General features: G+C 43.8%; 1 protein-coding gene and 1 long non-coding RNA gene across 3 annotated transcripts in view; both read right to left on the reverse strand.

The window, feature by feature from the left end:
- Positions 1-18,832, reverse strand: part of LOC142250484 (uncharacterized) — a 96,661-nt gene that overhangs the window by 70,491 nt on the left and 7,338 nt on the right. The window lies entirely within an intron of this gene.
- LOC142250483 (transcription factor Sox-3) overlaps positions 18,396-18,832 on the reverse strand; it is a 1,642-nt gene continuing 1,205 nt past the window's right edge. Inside the window, exon 1 of the mRNA XM_075322672.1 lies at positions 18,396-18,832. This exon is cut by the window's right edge and continues 1,205 nt beyond it. The gene's annotated coding sequence lies outside the window, so the exon portion shown is untranslated.

The following is an 18,832-nucleotide window of genomic DNA, read 5'->3' on the forward strand; positions in this document are numbered from 1 at the left end:
ACCGGTAGGCCACTGCCCAGCCCCGGTCCTTACGGCTCTGCGGAGTTCCACCAACTCCTGCAGACGGCCACCACCGTCTGTCAACCTTGCTGTCAGTGCCTGGGCTCCGACCCAGACACTTGCAGTTTTGTGACCTCTCACTTTCACCTCCTGAACTGAACTGCTGCTTTTCCCGCCTCCAGGCCTGTGAACTCCTCGATGGGTGGGGCCAACTGCCTGGCTCCGCCACACCTGGTGTGGACATCAGACCCTGGAGAGAGGCAACAAGGGTTTTTGTCTGACTAATGTAACTGTCTGAGGGGTGGGGGGGTGTGTTTTGTCTGTGGCTACCTGGCTAGTCCAGGGTGCCACACTAAGAGGATTAGTAATAGGGACATATATGGGAGCAGAGCATAGGGCCAGATGGAAAAGACGGGAAAAGTGAATAATGTCACCATGAAGAACCTCATCTGTAAATCACTATACTGTATACATCTGAACCAAATTAATTATATGTTCTGCAGGTCTGGTACCATTATATGGTCACTGTATAGTGGTAATATCAGTGTTAATCATTGTACAGTATAGTGATTTTCAGTAACAGCGCAGTAACAGCTCAGGTTCCCCTATACTTATGGTTAGGCCGCACCACTATAGTTGTTACCACGGTTACCTAGTTATGGGCCCACTCAGATATTTTGGCCCCTGAGCTGAACCCCTAGCTACGCCCCCTATGTGTTAGGATCATGTAATTTTAACACTAGTGTCGCGGGCGGAGGAGGGGAAGCTGCGCTCTCCCACTGCTCGGGTCCGGCTGCCGCTGCTGCTGCGGCCTGCTGCCGCTCGGTGGCTCGAGCGATGGGCCGGATCCCGGGGACTCGAGCGGCGCTCCTCGCCCGTGAGTGAAAGGGATTTGGTTGTTGGGATAGTTTATTGTCCGTGACGCCACCCACGGTTGTGGTGATTGTGTGGACACCACCACTGCTCTGGCTGGGGATCCCGGGAGTGGTGGTATGGAGCAGCCAGTTGTTGATTTGCCCCTCCGTGGGTAGGGGATTGGTGGTCCCGGGGCCCAGTGATGGGATTGGGATGGTGGACAGGCGGGTTATGGGGCCTGTGGAGGTGCAGGGGCGCAGGGGCAGCGCTGTGCCGCACGGCACGGAGGTACTCACTCAGCCAAAAGATGATGACAAAGTTCTCGGTAAACAAACGGCTGGTTGGACGGTTCCCTCGGACGGCTGCGGTGTTGATGTTTCCTGCAGTTAACGGTGACAGTCCCTTCCCTGCACCTATGTTCAACGTTGGTAGCGATGGATTCCCACCGGTAACCCGCTCCCCGACTTGGATATGGGCCGGAGGAGCCCCACTCTTGCCCGCAGGCGCTGGCCCTGGGAAACTGGTGCCTTGGCGGTGGCGGTGTCTCCCCTTAATGGTCAGGCTGTTGCCTTCAATCTTGGTTGTTGGGAGACCCAGTGGTCCCCTTCACTGATGGATTTGGCAAATTATGGTGACTCCTAGCCTTGCCGGGATCCGAAAGGCCCCTGCCCTGGTGCTGACTGTTCTTTGTATACCGCTCCGGTACCGCCGGGTCACCACCCGTCCACGGTCCTTTCGGCAACCTCCGAGCAATCTCTCCTGCAGACGGTCACCGCCGTCTGTCAACCTTGCTGTCTCAGTCCGGGGCACACACCCGGACCAACTTCAGGCTTCTTGCTGTCACTTTTCTCTTTTTCCTTCTCTCACTACAACTCCACTGTTTACTCCTCATACTTTCAACTCTAAAACTCATCTGCCTGGTTTTCCCGCCTCCAGGGCTGTGAACTCCTCGGTGGGCGGAGCCAACCGCCTGGCCCACCCCCTGGTGTGGACATCAGCCCCTGGAGGAAGGCAACAAGGGTTTCTGGTCTGACCTTGGTGTTCCTGCAGGGAATGTGGGGTGCGTGTGGTGTTATGACCTGTGACCCCTGGCTTGCCCAGGGCGTCACATTCCCCCTTAGCAAAACGCAGACCGTCCTCGGGCTGCCCGTCCAACACCGGTTTTATTTTCCTTTTGTTTTTCTGTAAAGATAAAAAACGGTAACATATATACAAGTAGAAAAACATCATCCCACATCGGGAGGCACATTTCTTAAACGTTACGGTTTTAACGGTTAACGGTTACGGTCTCCGCTCTCTCCCACCCAAGCAACCTGGCCCTGATGCTGCCCCTAAGAAAACAGGCAGCACCCCTTGACCCCAGTCCTGCACCAAGTCACCCGAGCGGGATCTGTCCTTCCCCTCCAGAGGGTAGCCACCGGTCCCTGTGGTGGCTGGGCCCCAGCCGGCTCTACTGCGGGCCCTCCCTCCAACCTGCCTCTCCGGAGGCGGCAATTGCGGAAACGGTACCGGTAACTCAACTTATTTACATGCCACTTAACGTTTGTGGTTGCCCTGCAAGTTCACGGGCTTGTCCATGAGCAGTTCCTCATGCAAACAATTTCAAACGGTCCCCACGGGGACAACGGTGCCGGCAACGGCCGGTTTTCCCAATCACGGTAGACAATCAGGTTAACTTCGGTTAATCTTTTTCATCATTTGCAAAACTTTCAAACTTTTTCAAACACAGACTTTCTGGTCCCAACGGGGACTGGACAACGGGGTTCCGCTGCCCTACTCAGAGTCTTCAGCTAAGGCGGCTCCATCCCCCTCCACCAGCATATCCAGCATGCACTGACATGCCTGCTGTGACAGGGGCACCCGGTACCCATTTCCACCGGTACGCGGGGTATGGAAAACCACGGGGTCTCCTACATAACGGGAGCGCTCACTTGTCTCTTCAAACTCAGCAGCGGACCCGAAGCTGGGGCCGGAGTCATCATCTCTTGTTCCTGCGTCAGGCGGGTTAACGCCAGCTGCCGCAGCCTCCTGGCCTCCAGCATCCAGCACTTCAGACCCTTCTGCGGTAGCACGGAGAAGCAGATTAGGCGAGCTGACACTGAGGCGCCCCATAAGTAACGGCAAGGGTGATGCATAGGCCGAGACTAGGCCGGGCCCCTCAGCCGCAGCGGCCGGTCCTGGTAGGACATAGGGACGTGGGTCACCAGTCGACTCTGTTACATCCATTCCCCCTCCGTACATCGGGGCAGTTGTAATCAGCATCTCCACCTCGTTGGTTCATTGCTCCATCATCTGGAAGATCTGATCCTGCTGACGCTGATGGAATTGAATCACCCGGGCCTTCATCCAGGCCACGGTCCCGGGCTCGGGGTCTGGCACAGTCACTACCGAGACTTCTGGCACCATTCTGTTAAGGGGCCGCGGTCCTAGCGGTTCCCCCTGGTGTACTTCAGGGACGTCCTGGACATCTGGAGCCGGCTGGTCCGCCGGGGCGGCTTGGCAAGGTATCGCTACCGGTTGGGCAGGTAGCGGGCCTAATGGCGGAGCGGCAGCAGCTAGCACGGGTAGCAGGGAGAGAGGCAGGGTGAGCGGAAGCCGGCCGGGCCCCTCAGCTCCAATGGCCGATCCGTCAGGAATACAGGGGCGTGGGTCTCTTACCCGCTCCTCCAAATCCTCTTCCACCTCGCGTCTCCACATAGCAGCCACCACGTCCGCCATGTCGGTCTCCCACTCCTCCAGGAGGAGTTGCATGTTGGCCTGCAGACGATTACTCAGCGGGACGGTCCGGTCCCTCAACCACGTTGCCGTGCCGGGCGCGGGGGTCTCGCTGTTATTAGCTGGAGCCGATATCTCGGCAGTCATGCTTTCCAGGAACTAGCAACAAGATGGCCACAGGGACCTGGCGTCCCTGCTTTTGTAGCCACCTCACATGCACTCAGTCGCCATTTCGTCCCCCTTAGCCTCTTTCCGGCCCCTCCTCTATCGGGGCGGGGTTTTGGCTTTCGCGCCTCTGCTACTCGAGAAGACGCTCGAGCGGGAACTCTTCGCGCTAAAGATGGCGGCTTCTGAAATTTTCCGGCCAGACACCTCCGGCTGTCACAAGGCGCACCTCTACCCAACGGCAGAGCGGTAAGATCCTGTTCGTGACGCCAAGTTGTCGCGGGCGGAGGAGGGGACGCTGCGCTCTCCCACTGCTCGGGTCCGGCTGCCGCTGCTGCTGCGGCCTGCTGCCGCTCGGTGGCTCGAGCGATGGGCCGGATCCCGGGGACTCGAGCGGCGCTCCTCGCCCGTGAGTGAAAGGGGTTTGGTTGTTGGGATAGTTTATTGTCCATGACGCCACCCACGGTTGTGGTGATTGTGTGGACACCACCGCTGCTCTGGCTGGGGATCCCGGGAGTGGTGGTATGGAGCAGCCAGTTGTTGATTTGCCCCTCCGTGGGTAGGGGATTGGTGGTCCCGGGGCCCAGTGATGGGATTGGGATGGTGGACAGGCGGGTTATGGGGCCTGTGGAGGTGCAGGGGCGCAGGGGCAGCGCTGTGCCGCACGGCACAGAGGTACTCACTCAGCCAAAAGATGATGACAAAGTTCTCGGTAAACAAACGGCTGGTTGGACGGTTCCCTCGGACGGCTGCGGTGTTGATGTTCCCTGCAGTTAACGGTGACAGTCCCTTCCCTGCACCTATGTTCAACGTTGGTAGCGATGGATTCCCACCGGTAACCCGCTCCCCGACTTGGATATGGGCCGGAGGAGCCCCACTCTTGCCCGCAGGCGCTGGCTCTGGGAAACTGGTGCCTTGGCGGTGGCGGTGTCTCCCCTTAACGGTCGGACTGTTGCCTTCAATCGGGACTTGGTTGTTGGGAGACCCAGTGGTCCCCTTCACTGATGGATTTGGCAAATTATGGTGACTCCTAGCCTTGCCGGGATCCGAAAGGCCCGTGCCCTGGTGCTGACTGTTCTTTGTATACCGCTCCGGTACCGCCGGGTCACCACCCATCCACGGTCCTTTCGGCAACCTCCGAGAAATCTCTCCTGCTGACGGTCACCGCCGACTGTCAACCTTGCTGTCTCAGTCCGGGGCACACACCCGGACCAACTTCAGGCTTCTTGCTGTCACTTTTCTCTTTTTCCTTCTCTCACTACAACTCCACTGTTTACTCCTCACACTTTCAACTCTAAAACTCATCTGCCTGGTTTTCCCGCCTCCAGGGCTGTGAACTCCTCGGTGGGCGGAGCCAACCGCCTGGCCCACCCCCTGGTGTGGACATCAGCCCCTGGAGGTAGGCAACAAGGGTTTCTGGTCTGACCTTGGTGTTCCTGCAGGGAATGTGGGGTGCGTGTGGTGTTATGACCTGTGACCCCTGGCTTGCCCAGGGCATCACACTAGTATTCTACATCATAAAATACCTAAAAGTAATCAGAGGACTGTAAGCTCTTTACACCATTCTGTGTATGAGTCTATGTCACGAGGAAACCTGATAACCACATCAGCATGGGGGTATAACATTCTATAGGATTACAAATTCCACCTTACATGGGCAAAAAATACATTTTCATATTTTGCCAGGGATATTCCTTAAAGGGGTTGAACAGAGTTAAAGAAACATGGCTGCCTTGTTCCAAAAGTAAAGCCATACCTGTTCATAGGAAATGGCAAATTGGAATTGAATGCAAATGACTTGTAACATTTTTCACCACCCATAGATGGACGTAGCACTATTTTTGAAAGAAACCACACATTTCTCTACTTTTGGACAAGCTTTTTTAACACTAGAGATGAAGAAATTAATTATAGGTGAATCCACTTAGAATTTACAAATATTTGAACTTTCCAGAATCCAATAATTGTTATGATTCCATTCACCTGAATAAAGTAAAATAGCGCCTGCTGGCCACCATTTTGATTGACTCATTTTAGAGAAAGGAGGGGGTTAAAAAAAGACACTCTATCCATATGCCCCTTAATTTTTCCAAGCATTGCAGCTACCCGTCTAGTCTTCTGTTGGCTTAAATTATCCGTTGGACCATGGTCTACACTCTTTGGTTCTTCAGGTGCTGACTAAGGGTGGCTTTACACGCTACGAGATCGCTACAGCGATCTCGTTGGGGTCACAGATTTTGTGACGCACATCCAGCCGCTGTAGCAATCTTGTTGTGTGTGACTCCTAGGAGCGATTTTGGATCATTGCATAAACGTCCAAAATCGCTCCTCGTTGACATGGGGGGGTCCTCTCCCAATTATCGCTGCTGTAGCTTGGGCGAAGTTGTTCCTCGTTCCTGCGGCAGCACACATCGCTACGTGTGACGCCGCAGGAACGAGGAACCTCTCCTTACCTGCCGCACGCCAGCAATGAGGAAGGAAGAAGGTGGGCGGGATGGTCGTCCCGCTCATCTCCGCCCCTCCGCTTTGATTGGGCGGCCGCTTAGTGACATTGCTGTGACGCCGAGTGAACCACCCCCTTAGAAAGGAGGCGGTTCGCCGGTCACAGTGACGTCACCAAGCAGGTATGTGCATGTGACACTGCCGTAGCGATTATGTTCGCTACGGCAGCGATCTTCACATATCGGCATAACGATAGGGGCGGGTGCTATCACGCTCGCCATCGCTAGCATTGGCTAGCGATGTCGTTGCGTGTAAAGCCCGCTTAAGCCTCAAGTATCATTATAATGACATGGGGTCATACATCTTCATCACATTTTGTGAGACCTAACGGTGCCAAAGGGTGAAGGAGATTGAAAATTGAAGTGAAGACTGGGGAGGCAGGGAGGAAGCGAGCCAGTAAAGGAACCGGCAAGGAACTGTGGTGCGAGCACAGGTGAAGAGTAAGGTGAGTATAATCAAATTTGGTGATCTCTACTAGATACAGTAAATCTAAGGTTTTAGACACCAGTGCTAATGATAATATTATGTCCAATGTCACATGGAGAAGAAATCACTAATACCAAGGCATCTCTTTCAGATATGTGGCTGTTGGTTACCTAAGGTCATGGACTCTATTCCGACCATCACTATGAACAGAAGCAAGATCACTTGGAGCTACTGGCCCTAATCAAATTCAGCTATAATTGAGCAGAAATAACAACAATGGTCTTTTCTCCCATGGAACACCCTCACTCTTCCCTGGACGGGGCCTCCCAGTAAAGCCAGAGCACACAAATGCACTGCCCGAATCCCAGCTTAAAAGTGACATAATGAATGTCTCTTCTTTATAATTGAATGCACGGTTTTAAATGCGCTGGGTAAATACAGGTCATTATCCCGCTTGTAGAACAGTTGTTTGGAGAGCGCTATGAAGAGTTGTTCAATTAAGACACTATTTTGAAATAAATTGAAAGTACATTAATGCCGGCCCCTGAAACATTCCTAATCATCCACAAAATGATCTCAACATATAAGTGAAATTAATTACTTGTATGGAATATATGACAAGCCTCTCCAATTTGGAAAGATCTTTAATACGATTTTTTTTTAATGTTATCGTTATCTGTAACATTTTCGGAAGTTTTATTATTAAATAGTAACTTATTGGTTTATTGTAAAGCATTTTATATAAAAAAAAATAAACGTAACAGTAAAAAGTAAGCCCTTGCTTTGTTCTCTTATTTAAAATCTTCACTCTTCTATTGTGACAGCCATTAAAGTGCCTATAGAGATAGTTATTTGGCTTTTCAGACAGACAAAAGGCTAAGGCTTCGTTCAGACATACATTTTTCATAGGTTGAATACATACCCATTATAGTCTATGTAGAGACAGAAAGGGGAAAAAGGTCAGCTCACCATTAGTCGTGCACTTGGATAGGATCACAGACACAGCCCGTAGCTGCCCTGGCATGGGTAGGAAACTATATATAGGGAGAGTGGAGTCTACGAGTGATGCAAGATGGGAAAAAAATGTAGGTAAAAATTTATTTTTATTCTTCAATTAAAATGTATGGCAACAGGAACACCACGAAACCTCGGCTGGACCTACGCATTTCGACACTTTGACTTGTTTACAGTTCCACCAACTATGAATAAGGCCAAGTGCCAAAATGCACAGGTCCAGCCAAGGTCCGATACAGCTATTGGGGCCCATATGGCAAGGGGGAAGGCGGGGGGCACATACAGCTCTGGGACCACTGCCTGGTGCTTCAGCTTTTTTCTCTCTGGAATGGGAACGCAGCACATCGTGTGGTAGCTCCACCCACAGATAAACGTCTATACACATGCCCCCAGCATTCAGCTGCGTACATGTATATAGAAGGACCGGTATGTGTTTAAAGGGTCGGCAGCCAGGATAGTGCGGCTGCCGGCCTGAGAATTGCTGCCCCTGGAATTCGGCCCAGGGACTGCAAAATTGATCACCACCACTGATAACGGAGAGTGGCCCCCCCTGTTTGTCCAGGGTCCTGGCACTTGCCCGGGTATGCTGGGTGCTGACACCGGCCCTGGCACTTACCCGGGAGTGCCGGGTGCTGAAGCTGGCTCTGGCCAACACTGATCAAACTGATCAAAAATATTCCATAAAATATAAAATGACTGCTGTCTGAATGAGCCCCAATCATCACAACCATGTATGCTCACCTAAACCAAGCATGTATGTAAGTTTTTACAAAGGAAGGGTGCAAGGTACTTTTGCCAGTGGCTCATCTTCTACTGCAGTAGCGTAAAAATACTTAGACATTTTGAACTACAACCTACCCAAATCTTGTTTTTCTACTCTTGTCGGATCTTAGACTGTCAGTAAATTCCACCTATATTCCTATGACACTTATCTACTGTATATGGGCAGCCCAAATCCTTACAAGCACATGTTCATTACTTATTTTTTAAAATTTGTGAGCTTCAGACAATTTTGCATTTTTTTGGGCACGTAGACCATAAGCGGTCTCCCAACTATAGATGGGATCATAGTTTTGGTTTCCAACAAAAGTCGCGATAGTTTGGTGGACTAGACATAATTTATTTCTAGTGGGTTTATCCAACAAGTGTAGATACAATTCTTTATTTGTTTGCTAAATATACTAGAACAACTGGTACAATTCGTATCATATGTATGCAAATTTATGGAGGTTTCATACTAAGAGAACCCAAAATCAATTATATGCAAAAATGCATATGCCAGCCATTGGCATTCATTGTAAAGCATTGTATACTGTTAGTGAGTGCTCATTTACATTGTTAATCAGTAGTAAAGCCTACAGTGGACCCCCCTATTGAGATTTGCCGAGACATTGGCAGGGGTGGCTCAAAGAATTGATCAATTATTTGCTAAAAATCTCAATTATATTACAGTACAGTTGGAATAAATCTGTGAATTTGCACTTTTTATATGATGGATGCCATTTTCAGATCGTGCTGGCTCCCCTCTCTCTCATTGTTAATTAGTAGTAAAGCCTTCAGTGGTCCAAGGAACATGGCAAAGGAAGAAAGCTTCATAATTTCTCTTACCAAAACCTATGAAGAGCCTTTGAATGAACTCTTTAGGTAGAAGCATATGTTGATTTTTTTGGGATTTTTTTATATTATACAGTATACCAATATAATGTATCTATTCTAGTATACCAATATGGGTTACTGGAATAAGCTAGGACAATTTTAGTAACCTAATTATGCTGAGAGCCCTTAAAACAATGTTGGGCTTTTATTGTGCCAGATATACCATCCATTCCAATGTTTTCAATATTGCTTGATAGGTGTGTCAATAGTTTGAGTTAATGAATAGCCCTCCAATGTGTTCATCTGCAGATAAAACAATGGTTGTCACTTGATAGTAGCTCTAAAAAAGAAAGCCCACTGCAACCCCAGATGCAAGACCGGCCGATGAGATACTGGTCTTCATCATTCATTGAGATATATACGTACAAAGGAAGGATGACAAGTATTGGAAGCTATCCCTGTAGTTACAACTTTAGATATGCTATATTAGATTGTTTTTGACCAAGAGTATATAATGTTGGTCTTTATTTATCTACTTTCAAGTCTTTTGGCTGGACTTGTACAAGTCAAGTTGGTCAGAAAATTAGTTGCACTATATCAGTGGTTATATCGGTGGCCAACTTGCTGATTTGGGCAGGACCAAACGCATATCTTAGTCATATTCAAGAGAAACGCTGGAGCTGCTGACATGCACACTAGATACATTTTAGTCATGGTAGCGCTCAACTTGGAGAAAAGCATAATAATGAATCTTCGGTAACAGATAAGTAAAAGTTGCACTCACCACTGAAGTTTCATCAATTTTCTTTTATTAAAGATGAGTGGGTCCATGGAGGTTCGGGTTCGGCTGGACATTAATTAAAAGTTCAGTTTGAGACCCGGACTTGACCCCGGATCCCGAACCCTATATATGTAAATAGAGACCTGAACTTCTGTGCTGTAAAATGGTCATAATAAAAGCTAGAGGGCTGCAAAATTAAGCAAAATGGGGGCAATTGCTCTGCAAACAAATGTGGACAGGGAATATATAAAAATTATGTGTCATCTATTTTTGATAAACGGCAAAGGTAAAGCACATAGTTGGGGGCTGCAAAACTCAGCTGTCAGCATTACTTTGGTTGGTTATCAAAAATAGATGGCCCCTATGCTGTTTTTTGTTTTTTTTTTAATTATTTTACAAATGGTGTGGGCTCTGCCCTATTTTTTATAACCAGCCAAAGTAAAGCAGACAACTGAGAGCTGGTGTTATCATGGTGGAAAGGCCCATGGTTATTTGGCCCCTCCCAGCATAAAAATATCAGCCTGCATCTGGCCCAAAAGTGGCACATCCAATAGATGCACCAATTCTGGCACTTTAACCGACTCATCCCGATTACCCTGGTACGGTGGTAATTGGGGTAATAATTTTGAAGTTGATGTCAGTTAGTGAATTGACAGCTGATATGAAGCCCAGGGGTTAGTAATGGAAAGGCATTTATCAGACACCTCCAGTTCTAACCCATAACTAAAGAGTTAAAAAAGCACAGACACAGGGGTCTTTGCGGACTGCTATTTTTAGGTTGTGAAGGGACAAATAACCATGGGCCTTTCCAGCCTGAAAATACCAACCTCCAGCTGTCCGTTTTACCTTGGCTGGTTATCAAAATTAGAGGGGACTCTCATGTCATTTCTCTTTTTGATTCCTTATCAATAAGTCCTCATTCACTTACATAGGGTTCAGGGTCCAGGGTCAAGTTTGGGTCCCAAATGAAAGTTTTAACCAAAGTGCACCCAGCGAATTCGAACTTCCACGGGTCCAATTGTCCCAAGGAGTGAATGGTTGACAGTTGACTGTGTGCAATGGATGCGCCACTTTTAGGGCAGCTGCGGGCAAGTACTTTTAGGCTGGAAAGGGCCAAACAACCATGGGCCTTTCCAGCTTTATAATACCAGCTCCCAGTTGTCTGCTTTACCTTGGAGGGTAATCGAAAATAGAGAAGACCCCATGTCATTTTTTATATTATTATTTATTTAAATAATTTTAAAAAGTTGCATGGAATTCCCTTTACTTTTGATAACCAGCCAAGTTAAAGCTGACAGCTGAGGGTTGCAGCTCCCAGCTGTCTGTTTTACCTGTGCTGGTTATCAAAAATAAGCAGGACCCCACATCATTTTTTTTTCTTTATTGTTCACAGCAGTATGCAGGCAGCTTCTGCATGCAATATAGCTTTTTAATTGGCTGAAATGCAGCCTCTCAGCGAACTTTATTAACATATGAACATTACCCAAACTCCGACACAGACTTTTTATTAAAAGTCTGTGTTTGAGTTCGAGGCCCCGACACCTGATGTCTGGTACAAACCTCAAACTTTATAGTTTGAGTTTCCTCATTCCTAATTATATGGTACAGGGATGAAAAGTAGAACCACAAAGGATTGGGCCATTGTATCCCTATAACATACTGGTTAACTGATAATTGATGACGTGTCAGTGGTGAGTGCCACTTTTACTTATCTTGTACAATTCCAACTGCATATCTTACGTACATGTGGGCCTCCAGACTAGACACGTGCAGGTCTTGCCATACCTACTGGCATCCCCCATACCTACTGGCATCCCCCATACTTACTAGCATTCGCGGCGCCTCTTCTGATTGGTAAATTAGTAATTAATTTGTGATAGTTACACTTTTGCTATTAAAACTGGTTAGTAAAGTTTATTTGAGTATGTATGGCTATCATTTTGGCAGGAAAGACTACATATCTTATGTATATAGGGCCTCTGGATTATCCCTTGATAGATGATGTCAGAGGAAAGGATAAGGCTGGTTGAATTTTAACGGCCAATCTCTATCTTCTTAGGGAAGATAAGTCGCATCCACAGATGTTTGCAAATATTCTATTACTCACTCCCTATTAAAAACACATGCATGCTTGGCCAAAGTGAGCATACTTCTCTACAGAGAAGTCTGAAAGAATAACTGTTGGTATTGAAAATGTATGGGCATAGATTGGTGGAACGGTAGAAACCTACAGGGATGGGCCTCAACATTAAGCTAGTGAGGAGCAGAAATGGAGCTGAAGGTTCCATCACACCCTCATTATTATAGATCATACATGATTCTTGGATGACTAGCGCTAGTATGTCTAAGTGCACCAGTTTGGCCGTCATGGCTGGACTAGTTTCTGTTGCTTTATACCTAGCTGGATGAGCACAAAGAAAGTCTAAGTTCAACAACAGTTGGAGAGCCACAGATTGTCTACGCCGGTCCGGGGTTATGCATGATGGCACTGCATCCCAAAGCAGCCTGTGCCCAGTGTGCTGGCTCAACAAAGAAGTTCAAGCTACTGTGATAAATTTAGAGTCACACTCTGACAACTGCAATACGGATTTAACCCCTTTCACGCCAGTAGTGTAAACTCATTATACTTAATTTGCAGGCTATATTGTCTTTTTTTCACACCTCTTTATGCACTTTTGACAAGATACTCTGCATTATTATTACTAATGGCAGCATAGTCAGTTGCATTGACATGGCATTAATGATATCTACAGCTTTATGCAACAGTGGGGTAGATATCCTAATATGAAGGGAAAATATATTATCCGCACCCAAATATTATATCACTTTATTACTTATTAAGGGACCTAATAGATAATGTGTGCAAAAAATGGCTCCAGATGGTGGCTCTTACACTGCATGTGGTCAGTTGCTCTGCATTAATAAGCATGGGGCAGGTCCTCTCATCCATCAGGGTTGGAACATCTGGGTTTTCTATTTTACCGCTCAAACTGCATAAATATACGTTATCAGAGAGGGCACTTTACATGGATGACATACACCCATCTAGGAGACATAAACCCTGTATTGTTGATTTTTAAACAAGCTAATTCCAAATGCCCATGGTCCCATAATAAAAAAGTAGGTGATAGTAAACTCATTCACTTGGATGACAGTTAAAATGCAATACTAAGAAGAGACCGCTAAGCAATGTATGGGGGATGCTGTGTCCCCTGCGCATCATCAACCTCAGTTGGAGCAGATTTCAGTTAATTTTTGGGCATGCCAGTATTGAACCCCCATTGATGACATATCCAAAGGATATATCCATTAGTCCCGGACAACCTTCTTATGGCCTCATTTTCATTTATACAGGGATCCTTTGTATTGTCCCTCTGGCATGATTCTGGAACGCAAGAAGGAAAGTGATAGCAGAAGTAACTCTATAAAGTTCAGTTGTGGCACCGGATGAACCATAGAGCCTAATCTAATCATGTTGCAACCAGTGGTTTTTGATCCATCCATGTACACCAGACTTGACTTGTATCAGATGAGACATAAAACAACTGGCCAGACTCAACTCATCAATGGAAAACCCATCCAAACAAGTATAAATGGTTCTATCAGTTAATATTGATTTCATACATAGCAGTTTTGTCCGGCCAGTTCAATATCTGAACTGAATATAACCTATGGGCAAGCTGTACACTGGTCTGATGCCCGTAGGACAGAAAATGGTGGCCCAAGACTGGTCAAGCAGACCAACAGATGAGCTAAACCCCGAGAACTATCCCATATAAAACTAAGGGAAAGAAAAACAACGTTGAATATTTAGAAACGAGGCCTTCAACCTCCTGATCAATCTTCTTCAATGACAAGGGATTTTATAATGGTGTGTTTTTGCTCGCATACATAGGTTTTTTATCTAGCATTGCGCCACTCTTGTCCAGGCATGGAGCCCGATAAGCATCTTATTCATTAAGACATATCCTATTAAAGCACAAGTATTAAAACAATGTTTTTCGAACAAGTCTTGTGATACATGACCCCAATGGCACAGAGGGTCTTTCCTTGGTGGTAGGTGATTTCTTGTGTCACGCACCTCCTCCTCATGCTTTGTAAGGAAAATCACAGTGTTGAGAGTTGAAGCCATGCCATATTACTCACCTTAAAGGGTAATTCTGTCTCAGCTCCTGATGGCTGGCATGGATATACCAGGAGACAGGACTACAAAAATGAGGGCAGTAATTCACACACCCCCTCAAATGACAAGAATTAGTCTAAGTTCATAAGTCCTGTAATCATCCATTAGAACAGATCATGCAGAGATCCACTGGCAAAACGATTTCTGCCTGATCCGTTCTTTTTTTTTTAACATGGGAGTTTATGGAGAACGAATCCTTAAAGTATTGCTATTTATCTTCCATTTGAAACGGATTCTGTATGGAAAAAATGGATCCTTTATAAATGCAAGAAAAACAGACAGCTAAATAACAATCAGCCAAAAAAGTGATCCATCCTCCATAGACGCCATGTTAAAAACATGGATCCGCCAGACATCCGTTATTTAACAGCACAAAAAAGTCGTGTCGGCAGAACTTTTTCCCAATGGATCTCTGAAGGATCCATTCTAATGGATAATTACAGGACATGTGAATTTGGCCTTGTGGGGGGGGAGGGGGGGGGGGGGTTGGTGAATCATGCCAAAATACACACAGATGCTGCCTTCAGTGTAAGTGATTGGGGTTTTAGCAACCCTCTTCACAATTACCAGAAAAAAAATGTATGGTTCTTCATCTTGAACCCCCCCAAAAAAAGTAACAATAAATGGAATGAGATATACTTCACACAAAAAAAAAAGGCAGAAAATCCATGCTCAGTGGGTATATCCCACTGGGAGTCTCTGGCACATTAAGTAGCACTTTCAATGCAGTTTAATAATAAAAATTAAAAAAAAGGCCCTAATTGTAGGGAGGTATTGAAATCAAAGTTGAATTTTCACAATTTTGTGGGATTGGTAATGTGTTCAGGGGTCTCTAGAACCACCTCCTTCACCTGCAAATGTCAGACACAGTAGGATTGGGCATCTTGGATCATCTACGGTAGATTGGGTTGCACCTAGAACTCGTAGACCATATTCATTACAATATTACCCAACTTGCAACATAAGCAACTTTGAAAAATTTCACATATATTGGTAACAATTTGATGATTTTCAGGACCTAAAAAGAAATATAACTTGTTACAGTTTTTTTTATTTTGTGAATTGATATAAACGGCTGAAAACTTATTAGGGCACAGTACACATCAGTGCGCAGCCCATAAGAAGATCATTTCAAAGTCCTTTTCTGATAAGTCAAAAAAACATATTGAAAAAAAAACAAAAATTTGCATTAATATATCTTCAGTGATCATGTAAATCCCAGGGTCATTATTGGCCATTCTGGTAAGTCAGTGTTAACAAGTGCAAAACATTCCCCAACATATACAACATCTGCACCAGGAGACATGGATTGGGATTTCACCTATAGGCTCAAATTGTAAAGAAAATATAACCACTCAGTTAACTTTATTATTACATTGTACTCTTCACTAGTTTTATATGAAGCAATGTTATTCCATAACAGTTTATAATGATTCCAACTGACCCAGGAGATTAGGGGTAAAGTCTAAATATTGTATAGGACCGGTCACTAAAAAAAAAAAAGTTATCTTTTATTCAGTCCATATTAGTGTTTTTTGCCTCATGTTTCTGTGCATAGAACTAATAATGACAGATCAACTCATGAATTCTATTTATTTCCAAGGCAGAGTATTATTGAAAAAATAAACTATAAAAGTGTTGCTGCATCTCATGTAGATTTGTATAATGTAATAAATATTTGAGATTACTTACACCTTAGCAAATAAGGAAACGTTCTCCCCCTTCCGCATAACAGCTAGATTCCTGAGCATAGCATTAGTAATTAAAACTTTGCTTCACATATTTCCCCAATTAATAGTTTTTAGAACAATATTTCATGCAGACTACATTCACACATGGTTTGTTGCAATTTTAGTGGCACTTTGTATATATTTTTGGGCTAACATTCTTCAAAATATTGACCCTTTCTTCCCCCATCCAAATGCAAGTTTTCAGGGCTTTTAGTTTCCTCTAGTGATGAGCAAATCATAACTATTCGTGTTCAGATTATTCGCAACAAATTCCAAAAGTATTATTTCTGTAACCGTGACAAACCTAATGCACATCAATGGGGAACCTGAGCAATTTTCTTGCCATCATGAGTACTGGATTAGTACCCTGAATGCATTACACTAAAACACAGAAAGTTACTATTCACCCATCTCTAGTCTCAATGATTTTTTGCCTTTTCAAATGCAAGAAACAAAATTTTAAAAAAAAAGTGATGGAATTAAAAAAAAAAAAAAATAAATGGAAATGCATTACAATTTGTATAAGTGTGACAAGGTGCACTAAAAAGGTATCTAAACTTGCTTGACACTTCACTTATACCTTATATATTTCAGATAGAGAAAATAAAATATATATATATATATAATTTTATTTTCTCTATCTGAAATATAGGGTATAAGTGAAGTGTCAAGCAAGTTTGGATAATAATACACACACACACACACACTAAACACCCTCCTAATATTGTAGGCAAATGTCCATTTTTAAGTGGGTTAAGATTATATATTAGAAGGTAATATTGGTGCTGAACTTATAAATGTTTCTATTATTTAGATATATTGCTTATGACAGTAAATGTTAAATTTTTAATAAATGTTCATTTAATGAAATGAACATCAAGCAAACTATTATTACATAATAAATCTTATGATGTATTGTTCAGGAACATCACAGCATATGTTCCTAATTAAACCTTGTGTGTAATGGGCAAGTAGTACTGGGTCCCTCTAGAAAGGTGCACACAGAGTTGATAAAAGTTTTCTAATTGGTTATACTACAGCTGTGTTGCTAAAAGAAAACTCCACTTCTTGAAGCAACAGATGGCAGGTGGGGGCCAAGGAAGCCAGCTGGGACTAGCAAAACCTCAGGGAAGCCTTTTACATATTTATATGATTGACTTTGAATAATACCTTTCATGGTTATTATGTAACATACCTTAGAAATGCTATAAATTACATGGTAAAAGATAAAGCCTATTTAGCCACATCAATATTTTAAACTTGCAATTTTTCAATTTTCCCTTTATCAGGTGCATCACAGCTGAAAAAAAAAAGCCATCTACCTTGCTGTGAAATTAATAGTTTGACATTAAGCTCATCAGCTTGTAGAATATAAAAAAAACCTAATTGGGAAAACAAGACTAAGTTGATCAGGTTTTACTAGTGTGAGAAGAGCTGCATTAAGGTTGCATTACACTATTTGTAAAATAGTATATAGGGGTAGAATATAGAACTATATAGCTACCATTAGATCTTGAACCACTAGACATGACTAAAACATGCCATTTGCAGCTTCTCTAGAGCAGAAAGTGTTAAAGTTTAAATATAATAAGGGAATAATTATTCTGTGGGAAAAAAGAAATACATTAAAAAAATTTACATTTTGCTTTTAGAGTTAGTAACAGGATGAAAGTTTCGAATATATATATATATATATATATATATATATATATATATATATATATATATATATATATATATATATATATATATATATATATATATATATATATATATAGTACATTTTATAGGCTTCCATCCTGTTACTAAACTATGAAAAAACCCCACTATTAAAAATATATTTTTTTTGTTTTGCTTTTTCATAGTAACAGGATGGAATATATATATATTTTTCTTCCATCCTGTTACTATGTAAAAGCATAACAAAATATACATAAATATGTAATTTTTATGCTTTTTCATAATATATATATTTAAGAGAAACTAGAATAATGTCACAAGACCTGAATAAACCAAATTTTGTAGGGGAGAATTAAGATTACTGTCAAAGCTTCGCATCGATTGAGTAGATTTACCTGTGATTAATAACAAATACAATCCGATTTACCGATGTCAGATGTAAAAGGAGTTCACATGTCCAGTAATCTTCCGTTAGAATGGATCCAGCAGAGATCCGTTAGAAAGTTGTTAACTTTTGTCTATTAATAAATTAAACGATTTCTGTAAATAACCGGACAATCAATGCCGGATCCGTTCTAACGGATGATTACTGGAGAGGTGAACTCAGCCTTAAAAGTTACAAAATAAAGAGCAGACATAAATCTATCATATCAGAACGGAGCAAACGTTCATGCAGAAAAGACGAGTCACCTGTTATTCCTCTTAGAAAAAAAATTTATTGATGTGTTTTTACTTTCAACCGAAGTCTGTAAAAACCGAACAAAGCAAAAAAAACAACTATTTTTTTATCGTTGATATGTTAAACAATTCACAGTAAACTTCATTTAAACAGGACAGAAACTCAAAATAATGTACAAGTTTATACAGAAAAGTGAAAAAAAAAATCCAACTTACTATAAATTAAAGGAAAATAATAAAAAAATCAAAATAAAAAAAAAATAAATCTTGCGTTTGCGACCCGCACAGTTTTTGTAAAGTCTAAAAGTTAATAAAATCTACAGTTTTGGATAAAACTCAAGGAAATCTCGAGCGCCTCAAGAAAAACGTGTAAACATTCGATTAGGGTTAATAGTCCCAATTAAAATGTCTAGAACTCAAGATACAGGATCCTTAGTCAAAAAGAATGGGCTCATATTTCGGAGTCACCCCCTGCACAGAGGACCCCCCAAAATACTCAGCATGTTG

Source organism: Anomaloglossus baeobatrachus, chromosome 9 (assembly GCF_048569485.1).
Source record: "Anomaloglossus baeobatrachus isolate aAnoBae1 chromosome 9, aAnoBae1.hap1, whole genome shotgun sequence".
NCBI classification, from domain to species: Eukaryota; Metazoa; Chordata; class Amphibia; order Anura; family Aromobatidae; genus Anomaloglossus; species Anomaloglossus baeobatrachus.